General features: G+C 33.2%; 1 protein-coding gene and 1 long non-coding RNA gene across 3 annotated transcripts in view; one reads left to right on the forward strand and one right to left on the reverse strand.

Annotated features, from left to right (window-relative positions):
• The window catches only part of Nxph1 (neurexophilin 1), a 289544-nt gene that overhangs the window by 86253 nt on the left and 185578 nt on the right, over positions 1-17713 (reverse strand). The window lies entirely within an intron of this gene.
• Positions 1-17713, forward strand: part of LOC104867633 — a 169498-nt gene that overhangs the window by 75722 nt on the left and 76063 nt on the right. For both annotated transcript variants that reach the window (XR_781823.1, XR_781822.1), the window contains one exon: positions 2886-2984. This is a non-coding gene — a long non-coding RNA (uncharacterized LOC104867633). The remainder of the gene's footprint in view (positions 1-2885; positions 2985-17713) is intronic.

The raw sequence follows: 17713 nt of genomic DNA on the forward strand, positions 1-17713 counted from the left end.
ATAATATAGAATTGACTTTAAATGTTTCTTGTAGTTTGATGGAAAGAACATTGAATCTCAAGTCCAATAGCCATGGTTTAACCCCTGATTCTGACACTACTTGCTATTTCACATTAGGCAAGTAACTTTGCTTCCCAGTTTTCTTACTTGTGAAAGTGCAGTGCACCAACACACTCCCCTTATCTAGAGTTAATCAAAAATGTAAAGAGTTTGTTTCCATTTTTTCCTTTCCTCATATTTTTCTTTCCCCTCCTCATAAATAGGGAAAGAACAAGGCAATGGGGAAAAAATAAGAACCAAGTTACATCATGTTAAAGTGCAAGATCCCAATGATGAATGGAGTTGTAATTGTGTACCTAAAATGTACCAAGAAGTTAATGGAAAAAATATCAGCTCCCACATGACCTTTACATATAAATCTCCACAAAGGTAAAATTTTAAATTTTGGAAAATTCGTATTTAAATAACATCATGTTGTCCCAGTACATTTTCTCATTCTGGTTAGATACATTAGTGAATAAGTTCTATTTAGTCAGGCAAACTTATCTCCAAACTATGGTGGAAACTGTTCTGACAAATATGCATTGAATTAAATATCCAAAAATTGTCTACTTTTCTTATTTATAGGATGCACAAGTCATCGACATGTAGTGCTGGTTACAAGTTTATATGTCAGTGCTGAATCAGACATGGAACCAAACACAAATACTGCAAAACTCTGTGTATCCTATTGTAATACATAAATATTTGTGCGTGTATATGTGTAATTATGAGCCATATCTCAAAAAATTATTCACTAATCATTTAAACTGGTAATATGAGTCAAGGCATGAGCCATTTATGAAGTCATTTGCAAGGCCATGAGCAACTCTAGGTGGAGGTTACCTGGAAAGCCTATATTATTTTATTTATTTAATATACTTTATTTAATTTACAACTTTAGACTAATGTTTTGGTACTTGTTGCCAAATACCTGTAAGTTTTTCTCAGTAGTAGTGGTTTGTTATTTGTAAACATGGACAGGGGATGATCATCAATATAATTGAGGACTGGGGCCTCTAATCATTTAAGAAAGTAAAATTTAAGCAATATCTTCATACTTGAAGAGTGTTTTCTCAACTTGGTTATTTCTGTACATTTTGTATGCATGGAGCATAAATGGACCAAAGTCATCTCATTTACATTTTGATTTTTCTTTGTTTTATTGTGCCTTTTAGTGTCCCGTCTTTATCTATTAATTATTGTTCTAGGCAGGTGTGGCAATCAATTAGATTGAGTTATTTTGCTAAAATTGTATTTGATAAGCCAAATTATAATTTCAGAATCAGTGGATGGAGGAGATGATCTCTTTGATATTGGCTTACTCTGGATGAGAAATTGCCTTGAATAACCTGTGCTCATTTACAACTGCCCTATGCCAATGCCATTTTGTATGTGGCACCTTTAAAGCAGCTAGAAGTTTCACATATATTTTAAAGGTAAATCCAATGACAAAATGCTCTGAGGATATGAAATAATGACACCTCCATATTAAAGTTATTCCTGCCTGGCTACTTATTATTCAGACATGATTTGGAGAGGAAGCAATCACTCAGCTTTTCTTTTCTATGCCACTGAGCAGTTGCTTAATCAAAAGAGATTACCTGAGGAAAAGAATGTTCTATCTAAGGCTATGTAGAATGGTGTCAGCCACTTTTATTTTAAATAAAGGAATGATATGTGAATTATGATTTTCAATTAATTGGTGTTTCTCCTCATTTGTAAAGTTAACCAATTTAAACTGTAATTTTTTTGATACAAAACAAATAGGAAAGCTGACATTCAAATGTTTAACCTTCCAGAGTACCTTCAGCTGGTTCCTACACTGCTTTATTAAAAAAAAAACTGCCAACTTTTATGATTAAACCTATTTTTATTAAGCCTATTATTACAATAATTTTGAATATTTTCCTTTTATGGTAGCACAGCTTCAATCATACATGATTTTTTTACAGTTATTCCTGTACCAAAGAAGCCTTCAATTGTTATTATTGAAAAGGATTTTTGTTCCACTGAGTGACTTTACAGCTATCCAACCAATTCATTTCAAATTTACATTCCCTGTCCTTGGATGCCAAAAAAATAAATTTTACACTTGAGCATTATTGATTTAATAAGTTCAAAAAGTTTGGCACTGAAATGTTTAAAATTAATAGCTCCTTGAGCGTCCTTAATTTGGAGCAGTAACTGTGTTAGTTACAAATTCTGTAGTGTTTCCTTTCAGAAGTTTTGCAGATGTGTTTATGTACATTAAAAGCAGTTTTAGTTTGAGTCCCATAACTACACCTAATTAATTCTGTGTCCCTCAGACTGTTAGTCAATAGTGGCAGGGGGGGATTTGTGGTAGTTGGGATTGAACCCAGGGCCTTTCCACTGAGCTACATCCCAACCACCCTTCCACCCCCCACTGTTTTCTTTAATTTTGAAACAAGGTCTCACTAAATTGTCCAGGCTGTGCTCAAACTTGTGATGCTTCTGCCTCAGATTCCTGGAGTGTTGGGATTACAGAAGTTTGCCATCGTGCATGGCTTATTCAACCTTTTAAAGTCTCAGTTTTATTATTTGCAAAATAGTAACATTGATAACAAAGCAAAATTATTACCTTCCTGGTAGAATAATTTTAAGAAATAATATATTTAAAACATTTTCACAGGACAAGTACATAAGATGCTACCCATCTGTTTTCTATTCCTGTTATATTATTAGCAAATTAAACTAATTTAAAGTTTATATGCAAGATGAAGAAAGTTATGCTGAGTTTCCTCCAAGCAGGATTATACCGCTCCTATGTGTTCCAAAACAGCTAAGACCGGTCTCACTGCGGCGTTTCTCGCTCTACCTTGCAGTGTCTCCAATCACTAGTCTGAGCAGCCCTTCACACGCTTCTGCTACCAGATGTAGACTTGCCTCAGACCTGAACTATCTGGTGTGCTGTGCGTCCTCAGGTAACCAACTGTACAGTAAACCATAGCATGAGTCAATTCTTTAAAATATAAGTCACTTCTGTGTGATATTCACCCATCTCTGTTAAAGCCTATTTCTTCTCTGATAGCATTTAAAAGTAGATCTAAGAAAAAATAATTCTACATACTGAGGGCATCTAAAATTTTTGTAAATACCAATGCTTCTTGAGCCAATAAATCTATTTTAAGTTCTTTTGTCTCCATTTAGTTCTTAGCTGTAGCAGTCTGATAATCTTCCTTTCTAACAATGATAATTAGCCATCAAAACTTCTAGAATTCTCTTGCATCCTACCACACAGGGCTCAAAACCAAAACCATATAAAGGTACCTGTCACTCGACTTCAACCAATTTAACAGATCCATTTGTCAGTATAACCACTTTATACTTTTCCAATTTAACAACAAGAAAACTATTCTTGTGACAACTTTCCTTTACTATTCTTCTATAAATCACAGGATTCAAGTACAAGGATAGCATTTAAATCTTGCCCAATATAATTTATTAATATATATCTATTTCTGTATTATTATTTCTGTATCATTATTATATCTATATTATTTCTGTATTATTTTCTCATGGATTACCTAGATTAGATTATCTTTTTTTCTACCATATCATAAAACTAGGAGCAGAGCTGTATGTAATTGTACATAAAAATGATTTGGTTTTGAGCTATAGCTGAAATTGTTATAAACAAGCAATGACATAAGGACCAGGATTTCAAATGATTGTTTTGATCTTACTTGATTGTATAATGTACAAATCAATGACAAGGATAAATGAGGGATTTATTTCTTAAATGTCTGAGTGTGGCTACATATAATCAACATGTTTCTTAAAGTCTCAAAATAAATTTATAATCAGAAATCAGTTTAAAATAGTTTCATTGGTACCTTTTGTGCATATTATATTAAATTTATTACAGCTACAGTTACAAGACGTTCTGAAGTCAAAAACTAACTGAAACTCAAGAGGGAATTTCTTAAGTACTGTATATTGTCATATACTAAATGGAAATTTGTTTATTAATCACTTATTGAACACTTAATATGAATTCGACCTTAGAGTAAGTATGAAGAATTTTTAAAATGAATAAAATATAGCAATAGAGACTCATAATTTAGGTACTTAAAACATGTATGTACATAAAAATATTAAAGCTAGTTCTATTGAAAATTTACATGGAAATTCTATATGTATATAATTAGAAATACTATATTTTCAAAGTCAGCAATACTGGTTTAGAAATGATCGACATGCTCATTGCAACTATTGGGGCAAAAAAGTTTTAATTTCTGATGTTTCGATTCAGAGACATCCTTGATGGCTCCTGCTGCTCTATTGCTGATTGTTTGTGATCCTCGAATCTTAGGATTCCGCTGGCCATTCTGCTGTGGGACCATGATTCCATCTCTGATTGGAAGCTCTTCCCATCCTGCCTCCACCTACTGCCCAGGAATGGGAAAGGGCTCCTTTTTCCTAGAAATCACTGCTAAAAAAAAGACAGAAACTACTGAAATTATCATAAATGGGAAAATTTTGAAATGTCTTCAGAAAATATCAAGCCCAGCTATCCTTGCAATTCCAATCCATCATCATCCATCCTCTTCTTTCCTGAATTCATAACTCATTTTTCTTTAATGTCTTTGGCATTTGTGCTATTTTATGGCCCTTGTGATGCTGCCCCATTGCTCCTTTAATTCAGTATTACAAATGAAACGTTTTAATCATTTTATAAGCAAAGTGCTATATTAGGTAGATATTATGGGTGAAATGAGTGAAACATAATTCTTGCTCTTAAATAACCAAATATATATAAATAACTGTATATCATAGCAGATAGAAAGACATGCATATAGAAACAGAATAAACAATTACGGAATCAAAGATCTTGTAACTGCAGAAACTCACTTCTTACCCTCTCATACACACTGAGAAAAGAACCAAAATTTTAAGAGCCATTAGTGAAGAACTAGAAATTTATTTGCAATGTGTACAGTGGAGAAAAAGATAGTGAGAAAATGAGGAAAACAAACCTCATCACCGTGATCTGATTTTGATAAGGCTATTTCCTTTATTTGAGTCTATTTACTCATATCTGTAGTGGGGATAATAACACCTCACTCACAAGGTAATAAAAGTAATATGAGATAAAGTAAATAAATTTACTCAATGCCTAGCATATATCAAACATTTAATAAGAAGAGTGTATTGATTATTCACTTCTTGGACAAATGTTATTGAGGGCCTGCTTTGTGACTTTATAGTTCCAAAGCAAATAATACTTAGATGGTTTTATCAATCACTCCTACTATTTGCATTGTTGGGAGTAAACCAAATCGGTCTATGTTTGCATTTCCATATATACATCTCTACCTTCCATAATCATCCAAGATACAAAACGAAATTGAAGACGTTAAAGGAAGACCATTTATTCAGTTATGTTTCTTTCACATATATTTGTACTAGTAAATTGCTAAGCACTAGAAAGCCAACCTCAAATGCCTTCCTAGCTCAGTAACTTTACTGTAGCGAGGTAGGGAAAAAGACACATGAACACAAAATATGATATTGTAAAACAAAATTGTGTTTACAGTCAGACGTGCGAAAGATGACAAAGGAGCACATGAGAGCAGGTGATTAATACTGTTGGAGACCAAGGAAAGCTTTTCATGAGCTAACACGTGAACAGGACCTTGAAAACTTGTCCCTCGCTCCATGTGCAGCAGCTCAGGAGAGAAGGATAGGCAGAGGAGATAGACCAACCAAGAAACTTCTCAGACATGGCCGCCCTGGAGTACTCTTGAACTGCCTTAGCTGTTGTTCTTTCTTGACCGTTCATTTCACTAAAGGGACAGTGTTTTATGAATACTTATTTGACAAGTACAGATTAGATAAAAATGGATACTTTTCCTATACTCAGAAATTGATCAATTTCTAGGAAAATGGGGGTAAGTCTTGCCTTTTTGGAAAGCTAAATTTTTCTAATTCTTGATAAGCATCTGTAAAATAATGGTTTCTTCCTCCTTGATTTTTCCATACAATTGCCTCTGTGTTTTATTTCCTTTGGATTATTAGACACACTCATCCCTTCCTCACCATCAGGAAGACTGGATAATTCAGCTGATATGGTACCAAACACCTCTATCTCCTATTCTCACCCTGAATTCCTAAAATCCAAATCAGAAAGTCAGAATGAAGCTGTTATGGATTCAGTGACACTGGTAATCACTGAAGATTACTTGGAAAAAATAGAATTATCCCACCTGGGACACCTCTCTCCAGACAGATCGATATTCAAATACGTAGTTTCAGTGAGAGTTAATAAACAGGAGATAGTGAGACTCCTGTCACGTTTTATGGAATATTCTATGGGCCACACCAAAAGAGGACCAATGCAAAATCTATCAATAGCTGGAGACAAAGTGACTTTCAAAGCAATGGATATTTTCTCTGATATACCCGTCCCTCACTGTAACAATGAAATAGTATCATATGTTTCTGAAATAGAATGTGGCTGTAGTGGTATGAATTCAGAAAAAGGATGAGCTAATCATCATGTGGCTTTGTTAAAATCATCATTTTTTAGAACAGTAGGATTATATTAAATGTTTTCCTTTGCCTCTGACTTAAATTCAGCTGAAGATACTTCTCAATTGTCAATTTTAAGTGTAAATATAAATTGGTATCTACTCTCATGAAATCTGTAGTAGGCATCATACTTGGAAGGATCTAATTGTATGAAAATAAAAAGAAAAATTTTGAACATTAATGCTCAATTCTTCTAAGAAAAATGACAGAAAAAATTGAGAATATACAAAAAACCTGAAGAGTTTTCAAGAGTTATGAACTGGCCTTCTATTTTCTTATTGACAGTCCATCTACTGAAAATAGATTTATACATAGGGCTAAAAGTAAAAAGAAGGCAAAACTATAATGAAATTTCAATCAAATCTTTCTCTCTGTACTTTCACATGCTGAATTCTAGGAAGATTAACTATTAATCACTCTACATTTTTCACTCTACCTTTTTAGTGATAATGGTTAAGCCTACCTGTGCAAAGGTATATAAAGGGAAAAATATTTAACTGCTCACTGAAAGAAAGGAAAAGAAAAAAATGAATGAAATCCAATGGCATATCATGTTTCTGACACAATGAAAACTCTTCTAAAAAGTTCTCCTATCAGTTATGGACCAACTTAAGTCAGTCCCTCAAAGATGTTTATAGGCTGCTGTCTTTTTGCGTTTGAGAGAGCAAATGTTTCTAGGATTTCAAGAAGAAAAATAGAAGTTACGTATATAGAACAGGCTGCTGGTGTAGGCAAGCATTCTTTGAAAATCTTGTCATTCCTGTAATGGTCAAACACAGTATAACAGTTTTATAGAACACCAGAAAGATGCCAGGAGATTGCATGGACATACTCATACTGAAAGAGTCTGAAGTCACTTGTGCCAGTCATAAGAGCAACTTTATGGTAGTGCAATGCCTCCCTGTCACAGTTGGCAAGCACTGTGGAAATCAATTAACTGAATTATGACTTGTGCTTGAGAATACGGAGCAAATGACACAAGGAACAACACCAGAGTACAAAGTGCCTTTTAAAACTTTTAAAAACAAATTGCAAAATTGTGTATACCATAGGAAAACCAGGAAAAAATAACCTGTATCCCAAATATACTAAAATATTTAAATGAGGAGCATTTATTTTCATTAAGATTGCTATCACAAGGTAATTCTAAGGTAAAGAAATATTAATAATTCCAGCTATTCTTTTACAGGTCTACTAAAAATACCCTAACATCTCCTCAGAGAGTGAGTGGCCCAACTAGACTTATTTCAAACTAAAGATTAACTTACCAGTAAGTTTATTAATATATTTGTTCATATATATATATATATATATAAAATGAGAAAAATAATAAGATTGATTGCTTTAATAGATTGAGATAAATATATGTTAAATAGTCATTTGAGACTTAAAAGAGAATTCAGAAATCAGTAATAGAAAAGAACACTTTGAACTTGATAAAATATAAAACTTGATTAAAAAAAAGTTTATATTCAGATTCCCTTTGAAAGCAAGAAAAGTAAGCTCCCTATTAGCATTGTATTTTAAATGCCACTTGATGTCATAGAGAGGGTAATGATATGAAATGGATCAAGACAAAAAAGGAAGAGACATTACTGTCATTTCTCACAAATTATAAAGAGATAAAGCCTGAACAAATTATAAGAGTTAATAATATAGTTTAACAAGATGGCTGGATATGAGATAAAAATCAATTGTACTAGTCACAATGTAAAAATTGTTTCCCTGATAATTCATTTGAATACATATAAAACCAGTCATGTCCACTAATATATCTAAGAAAAGTATTACATAATCTACATAAAAAAATTTAAAAGCTTTGCTAAAAGATACTGAAAAAGATATTTTAAAAACCTTTTTATGAGATGGAGTAATATTTACAAGATCTTAATTTTTAAAAATTAGTTATTTAGAAATGTATGAAAACTATTATAGCTACAGGGCTTTCAAAATACTTAACAAGATGATACTAAAATGTATACAAAAATATAAGACCTACCATATATATTTTAAAAATGGGATTAGCAAAATGTTGGCACAAACAAATGGGGCAAGGCATTGCATTTACATATATATGTAAACTTGATATATAGCAAGTGAAATTGCTCATCAGTGGAGAGGTACTGGTGCCTCTTAAAAAGATTTATATTTTAAGAATACAATTGTGTAACTACCTCACAGCATACTCAAAAGCCTAATTTTACTTTGCTCAGTCAAATATGAGAAGAAAAAGACTTGAGAAGTTACAGGATAAAATCAGAAAGAATATATTTGTAGTACAAGAGACTATTACATTTCATAAAAGGAGAATTGATACCTGACACACATTTTAATAAACATCAAAATGAAATTAAAAGAGAGAGAAGTAAAATGTGCAAATAAAAATCATTTCATAGAAGGAATTAGAATACCATAAATAGATGAAAATATGCTTAACTTCACTAGTAATCAAGAATTACATATTAAAAATACAATAGAACAAAGCTTTGCAAGTAACATATTTGCCAAAATTGTAAAAATTAAAACCATTGTTGAAGATGTAAAGTCAGGAGAACTTTTGTGTAGGACCTGTTGGAATGTACTAGGTATAAAATTAATTAGATAATAAAATTAAGGTGTGTTTAAGTCTCATGGCCCAAGTATTTTAATCCTAACCAAATAAATCAAATTTCTCCCTCTCTTGAATTAGAAAAAGTGAATCATAGTCATATTGTTTCTAATTTTAAAAATCTAGACATTATTCAAATGTTTACCAAAAAGAGAAAAAGATCTATCTTTACTCACTAAAATAATCCACACCGGCAAAAATGACAAATAGACTAGAACTCTACTTATAAATGGGAATGAGGGCCGGGGATTTAGCTCAGTGGTTCTGCCGCCTGCCTCGCAAACTCAAGGACCACAGTTTGATCCCCGATAAAATAAATAAATAAATAAAAATAAACGGGAATGAATCCTACAAACAATACATATGTTGAGCAAAAAAGTACCCATTAGGATGGTTAACTTTGACTGGGTGCTTATTTGACTGGCTTGCAAACCCCCCAGGGGATTGGTAGAGCACGCTTCTGGGTGTGTCTGGATCAGTCAAGGAGGAGTGACCTTGGGCATTGTATCTGGTCCCTTGCCTCTTCCTGTCTGACACTGATCCCTGGCTCTGCTTTCTGGTCATCATGAAATCAACAGCTTTGTTCCATCTTGCTCTCCTGGCATGACGTTTCTGCCTTGGAGCCAGTAGACCATGGACTATATCTCCTTTAAATGTGAGACAAATTAAATGTTTCCTCCTTTAATTCGATGCCTGGTATTGTGTCTATCAGTGGATAAAACTCTCATGAATGCTGCTATCAAAGAAAGCATCCTATTTATATAAAGTATAAAAATGTGTAAAACTAATCCATATAGTACTTAGAGACACAAACATGTAAAGTAAAATTATTACTAAAAGCAAGAGAATGATTTGCCCGAATGGAGGATGGTTATCGTCACTGGGAGAAAAGGAAGGGGATGCAATGGGAAGTAACACACATGAAATTCCAGGGCAATTAGAATATTCTAATTTTGAAACACAGTTGTAATTGTTATATTATTTCTTACATTTGGATATTTTAAAGCATTTCCTACTTACAAAACCCAGTATTTTCAAGAACATGACAGGATCATCTCAAGTCAGTAGACTGAGCCCGATATTCTTCCGTAAGTCCCAATATATCAAAATTATATATTTTAATATATTTATATGTATATAATTATACATATAGTAATCAAAAACAAACCAAAAATGTAGAAAATTTTCTACAACAAATAGTAGAGTGAAAATTATATTAACAAAAACAAGTGAGAGGGCTGGGGATTTAGCTCAGTGGTGCCAGCTCCTGCCTCACAAGCACAAGGTCCAGGGTATGATCCCTGTACCAAAAAAAAACGTGAGAAAAACTTCAACCCAAAATGAGACTGAAAAAACACCATTGCCAAGGTGACAATCTTTCTTTCTTCCCGAAGGAGTTTCAGAGAAACTCCAAACTCTGTCAGCAAATTCAAAGGGCAAGACATTCATTGGTACAATTAATTAAATGACTATATCCGTCAAACAGCAACTGCTGGGCCATTACTGGCCCTCCTTCTCCCACACTGAGATCAAAGCAGCCTGAGACACTAGTGTTTGTTTCCCAGGGTAAACCCTTTCCAAAGAAGCAAGTATCTTCCCTGAGAAACCCTCAGTCTATGTCCAGGTCAGAGCAAAATGAAGTTAACTTCCACAAAAGACAAAAAGGTAAATGAATAGGAAGGGTATAAGTATCTGAGGCCCAGATATGAAACACATCAAACTTTATCCCAGAGCAAAGATAGCCTCTTATTGTCCATCAAACCAAAAGAAATCCTTCTAAGAGCATAAACTCTATTTTTTTTTCCTACTGGGGAATGAACTCAGGAATTTACACTTGCCAGGCAGGCATGGTACCACTGAGCTAAATACCCAGCCCACAAACTTCATTATTAAAAAGATGTAATGCTAATCCTAGATCTAAGGTATTAAATGAGATAACAAATATTTACATTTATGAAAAGTACTATTCACATGGAGTTTTAAATTTTGTAGATCAAAAACTGTGCCATTTAAACTTAAATTTAGATATATAAAAAGACAACATTAACAATTATAATCACTGTAGGACGTATTAATATACCACTATGCAAAATAATAAAGTAACCCAGAGTAAAGCTTTAGTTTATCTGAATAACAATTACAAAATTGCAATAAATAGACATAAAAATATAGTACATAACATTAATCATTCTTTCAAATAGATTTTGCAATGATTATAAAATGTGAATATAAATTAGACTAACAAATACACTTCATATCTTCATACAAGTGATATTTAAACAAACTAACCAAATTTTCAGACTAACTGAAGGCAAGCCAGAAAATTTACAAATGCATACAAAATCTAATATTGAAATAAGAAAAAGAAAACATAAAAAAGGTAATTTCATAATATTTATTTTGCAAAACTTTGTGTAGAATTTCTACAAAAATTATCAAAGTTCTGCCAGTTTCTTAAGAAAATAATGCATCATCACCTCAAATGAATTACTCAAAGGATACAAAATTTCAAAGAAATATGTACATATATACTTAGATGTTGCACATACAAAACTGCAATATAAATAAAAATGTATACATGTTTATTACTAAAATTGATGACAAAGTAGTGATAATATATCACCCCATTCTGCTGATACTAATCATATAAAGGAAGGAAACATCCTTAAGTTGTAAAGGCATATGCCCAGGCATCCACAGAAAAATATCCCATTAATGTCAGTTAAAGGAAAAGGAATAAATGCAAATATGCAAAGATAAGGGGAGAACTCATTATATATTGGAGAATGTATTCCTTATCTAAAATTTCCAAGAAAATCAGTCCTGGGCATGTAGCTCTGTTGCAGAACACTTGTCTAGTATGCACAAGGCCCTAGGTTTAATCTCTGAGTACCACCACTTTAAAAAAGATTGTAATAAAATAACCCAAAAAAAAAACTTATAATAAAAAATTTCAACCAAGTGGCCAAACGAAAAGGCAATTATCACAAAAAATCAAAACTCTTTTGTTATTAATAATCAATTTTAAAATAAGATTATATCTCAAAGGAAACTGGTCACTCTAAAAAAACCTGTTCAATGAAGAGAAAGTGCCCACCTAAGTACTTAATTTTATTTTAAGAATAGCTGTACTTTTTAAAAAAGCTACAAAATAATACAGTAAAGACTTTAAAATACCAAGAGTAAGCAATGCTGTCTAAACACTACACTAAGTTCAACTATCAAACAAGTATGAAGCAAGAATAAACACACATTTAGTTCTGCAAAGTACCAAAAGAATGTACCTTCCACCTACTTTTTAAGCAAGCTACTTAAGAATGAGAGAAAAGGAAATAGTCTAAACAAGGAAAATTTCAATGAAAAGAAGTAAGAGATGCTAAATGGTAATGAAGGAAGCCCAAGGACACTCACTGTAAGCCTGAAGGCAGAAGGAACAGTAAGAGAGGACCCTAGGTAGGTTTAAGATGAACTACTACCAGTGTTTATCTTATTGCGAGGAGTTTCACATATAAGGCTGTGAGCATAGGATATAATCAGTAATATATTTACTGAAAACTAAGCAAAGAAAAATAATCAATGGTTAATCAAAATATGGACAATGGGCTGTATAAGAGTGGAAAAGGACTGTAATAGGGTTGATATAAGAAAAATAAATTTTCAGTACCCTGTGTAGGAAGTGAATACAATAAATGATAGCTAAAAATGAAAACAAGAGAGCCAGGCATGGTAGCGCATGCCATTAATCCCAGCACTCGGGAGGCTGAGGCAGGAAGATTGCTGTGAGTTCGAGACCTGCCTGGGCTACAAAATGAGTTCCAGGTCAGTCTCAACTACAGAGTGAGACCCTGTCTCAAAAAAAAAAAAAAAAAAAAAAAAGAGGGAGAGAGAGAGAGAGAGAGAGAAAGAATATAAACGTAACTAAGGAAACCACTAAATATATTGAAAACTGTCTTCAGGAGTGACAATTGGAATAGTATTGTTCCACTGATAGGCTGGTAAGTGTTTTGAATTTTGCTTTCTAAAGTAAAAATGCCCAGCACTGTAATCTGTGCCAAAATCCATGCAAGCTGACTTCAACACTTTAGGGTTTCGGTCCAAGGATAATTGCCTTATTACTTGATGTTAAAAGCTATACATGTGTTTCATTCATAAATGATATGGTTAATATGATAGTTTAAAATAAAAAGAAACATAAAAAGACCCTTTTTATAAATCATAAAAATTATAAAATATATAGGAATAAAAGTAATTGTGCATGGATATCATAAAACATAAAGATATTTTAAGGACCATAGAAGAGACTTTTCATTACACAGAAGAGTCTCGATTAAAATAAATACTAAAGCTACACAAATTAATTTTTCCTTAACTAGAAGTTCAGTATAATCTAAATAGAATTCTATAGCAGCTTATCAGCTAATTTAAAATGTTATCTAACAGTAAGAATTATATTATCATGTAAAAAGAAATAGAGTGAGCACTTTCCAAACTACATGCTAAAATATATTTTAAAGTTATATTCACTTTAAAATAATAATAATAACTGTAAAGATTATTACTGTAAACTTTAAATTATAGAACACATAAATAGATCAACAGAAGAAAGCAAAAAAATTAAAACACTTAAAATTTTACTTGTACATAATAAATCCAATATCAAATCTGTGGTGAGAAAATGAACTATTCAAAAATTACATGAAAAGTCTGGAGTTATACTTCAGTAGTAAAGTGCTTTTCTAGAATGTTTATAGCACTGTGCAGAGAAGAAATTGCATAAAACCCTGGAAAATATTTAAATTTAGGGTTTTACCATACATCATATCAGAAAATAAATTTCAGTTATATGCTGAAGCATATTTCCAAAAATTTCCAAGTATTTTTCCAAAATATTTTCCAAAAATTAGAAGTATTTAGGAAAAAAATTCCCTTTAATTTTGGATTTTAGGTTCCCTTTAATTGTGGAGTTCAGATAATCTCCCTAAGTTAGAGATAAAACCCAAAAATCTTAAAGAAAAAGACTGACACTGAAATAAGTATTAATAATTTCTATGCAACTTCTAGACTTAATTGACACATTTAGCAGAGTAGCAGGATACAAGGACAACACTCAAATATCAATAGCCTTCTTGTACACAATAGACTCACTGAGAGAGAAATTAGGGAAACAATTCCTTTCACAATAGCACCCCCCAAAAAATGAAGTATCTAGGAATCAATCTAACAGAAGCAAAAGACCTCTACACTGAAAACTACAGCACTCTGAAAAAATAGATCAAAGAGAATATAAGAAAATGGAAAGATATCCCCTGCTCCTGGGTAGGAAGAATCAACATAGTGAAAATGGCCATACTACCAAAACTGATACACAGATTCAATGTAATGCCAATAGAAATACCAACACTATACTTCACAGAACTAGAAAAAAGAATTCAAAAATTCATTTGGAACCATTAGAGACCTAGAATAGCAAAAGCCATCCTAGGCAACAGACACATGGCAGCAGGTATAACAATTCCCAATTTGAAACTATACTACAAAGTCACTGTGATAAAAACAGCATGGTACTGACAAAGAAACAGACCTGAGGATCAGTGGAACAAACTGGAAGACACAGAAACAACTCCAGATGTACTCAGCTACCTCATCTTTGGCAAAGGAGCTGACCATCCCCACTGGAGGAAAGATAGCCTCTTTAATAAATGGTGTTGGAAAAACTGGATTTCAACCTGCCAAAGATTAAAACTAGACCCTTATCTTTCACCATGCACTAAATTAAAATCCAAGTGGATTAAAGATCTAAATATAAAAACAGAAACACTAAACTTGCTGGGAGATAAGTTAGGCAGAACTCTTGAAGACATTGGCCTAAGAAAAGACTTTATAAACAAATCTTCAGTAACCTGGGAACGAGAAGAAAGAATCAATAACTGGGATCTCATCCTATTAAAAAGCTTCTGCACTACAAAAGAAACCATCAACAGAACTAAGAGACAACCTACAATGTGGGAAAAAAATTTTACCATCTGCTCTTCAGACAAAGGACTATTATCGAGAATATATAAAGAACTCAAAACAATCAGCCCCCCAAATATAAAGACCCAATTCAAAAATGGATATTTGAAATGAACAGACATTTCTCAGAAAAAGAAGTAAAAACAGCAAGTAAATATATGAAAAAATGTTCTACATCACTGATCATTGAAGAGATGCAGATGAAAACAACACTGAGATTCCACTTCACCCCACAAAGAATGGCTGCTATCAAACTCAAAACAATCAGCCCCCCAAATATAAAGACCCAATTCAAAAATGGATATTTGAAATGAACAGACATTTCTCAGAAAAAGAAGTAAAAACAGCAAGTAAATATATGAAAAAATGTTCTACATCACTGATCATTGAAGAGATGCAGATGAAAACAACACTGAGATTCCACTTCACCCCACAAAGAATGGCTGCTATCAAGAAACCACACAATAACACAAAAACCACACAATAACAAATGTTGGCTGGGTTGTGGGGAGAAAGGAACCCTTCTCCATTGTTGGTGGGAGTGCAGACTGGTGCAACCACTATGGAAATCAATATGGAGATACCTCAAAGAGCTGGGACTAGAGGTTTCATTTGACCCAGCCATAGCTCTGCTGGGTACCTTTCCAAAAGAATTAAAAGAATCATACCACAGTGATATATGTGCACCTATGTTTATAGCAGCACAGTTTGTAATAGCTAAAACTTGGAAATGGCCAATTTGCCCTTCAGTTAGAAACTGGATAAAGAAGATCTAGTTTTTCTATGAAATGGAATACTATTCAGCCATAAAGAATGAGAAATTAGAGTCATTCATAGGAAAATGGATACATTTTGAGGATATATTCTTAAGTGAAATCAATAAGTCACACATGTGTAAATACTGAATAGTTTCTCTGGTGTGAATAAACTATAATAGTACGTAAGATCCTAATGAGATAATTGACAATGTGAAATAGGAAGAAAAGGGCTAAAGGTGTAGGGAAAGTGGGAAGGGTAGGGGAAAGGTAATAAGGGAAAAGAAAAAAATATGAGAAAAACAAAAAATGGAAATAAAATATTTGTAAATGGGGAGGGGAGGAGGGGGTGAAGGGAGGGCAGGGACAAAAGGGAAAAATGAGAACCAAGACCTGTCATGTAAAGGTACAAGATCCCAAGGAGGGGGTGAAGGGAGGGCAGGGACAGGGAAAAAAATGAGAATCAAGACCTGTCATGTAAAGGTACAAGATCCCAATGATGAATTTAACTGTACTGTATACCTGAAATGTACCAATAAACTCAATTAAAAAAAAATAATGTAGGCAGGACAAGTTTGTTATAGGTTATTAGACAGACAACTATAGGACTCATTGTTAAAATACCATTGAAATATACATAAAATAATCCTCCACTAAAATAATAAACCCAGCACAAACAGATGAAACGGAATTTGTTAATGGGCTCATCTCTTTCCGTCCTAAGAGCTCTTCTAAGTGTGTATTATCTTGCCGAAAGCACGGATATTTATGAAAAATATGTTACTCTAAATTCCTAAACAAGGCATTCATTTTCCCCATTCTTTCTTTCAAGGTTCCCATTGTAGATTACAACTCCTTAATATAATATCTCACATAATTCTTTGGCTTTCTTCTATATCTAAACGAAAATAGTTTCAGTGGTGGCTAATGTCCACACTTCAAGAATGTTCTCTGCACTGGAAGAGTTGTTCTTCTCTCTAGCAGTTTTGGTCTACAGTGAATGAGAGCATCTCCGGACTAGTGGTCTCTCTGCTTGTTCCGATATGCCCGAGACAATGGGCTGGGCTGTGCCAATTCGGGTTCCTAGCTGTTGGCCACAGTTGCCGCGGTGTTTGTTCTCTTTTATTAGCCCGTTGTGGTTGTTGGCTCCCTTCCCAGACTTTCTGCTTTGTTTCCCTAGCTCATGTTTGTTTAGACCATCTGCTTCAATACCTCAGCCTTCTCCTCTCCAGGTTGTTCATCCAGAGTGGCTACAAGTTGGAGGGTTTTTTTCTTTTCAAATTAATGGCCACCTGCATTGTATCCATTTTTTTATTTAATTCTCCAATTTTCTTCAGCTGACTTTTCATTTGTGGAGGTATTTGTCTAATTTAATGTGATTGTCTTGACTGGGATTTCTACCCCAGTTATGGCTGTTTGTTCAATGCATTTTTTAAAACCAAATACCATAATTTAAACAAGTTCCTTTTATTTGCTCTCTATAGTATTGGTAGAATGTCTTTTATAAATACAGTTATCCAGTTAGATAACTTATTTATTTAGTCTTGAACCACATGTGTAATAAAAAATATCCATTTCTATGTTAGCAACAATCTCAGTGATGCCAAAGGGCTTGTGTAGCATTGTGAGTTCGTATCACAAACTAAAAGGCTGAGTAGCTTATAGCCTAAATGAAAGCAAAATCTAAACTCAAAATCTAAGTAAAAAGGAGCTGCAGATCACTTTGCTCTGTAGACAGTGTAGA

This window comes from Fukomys damarensis, unplaced genomic scaffold, assembly GCF_012274545.1.
Source record: "Fukomys damarensis isolate Sample0158 unplaced genomic scaffold, DMR_v1.0_HiC HiC_scaffold_4, whole genome shotgun sequence".
Classification (NCBI taxonomy): Eukaryota; Metazoa; Chordata; class Mammalia; order Rodentia; family Bathyergidae; genus Fukomys; species Fukomys damarensis.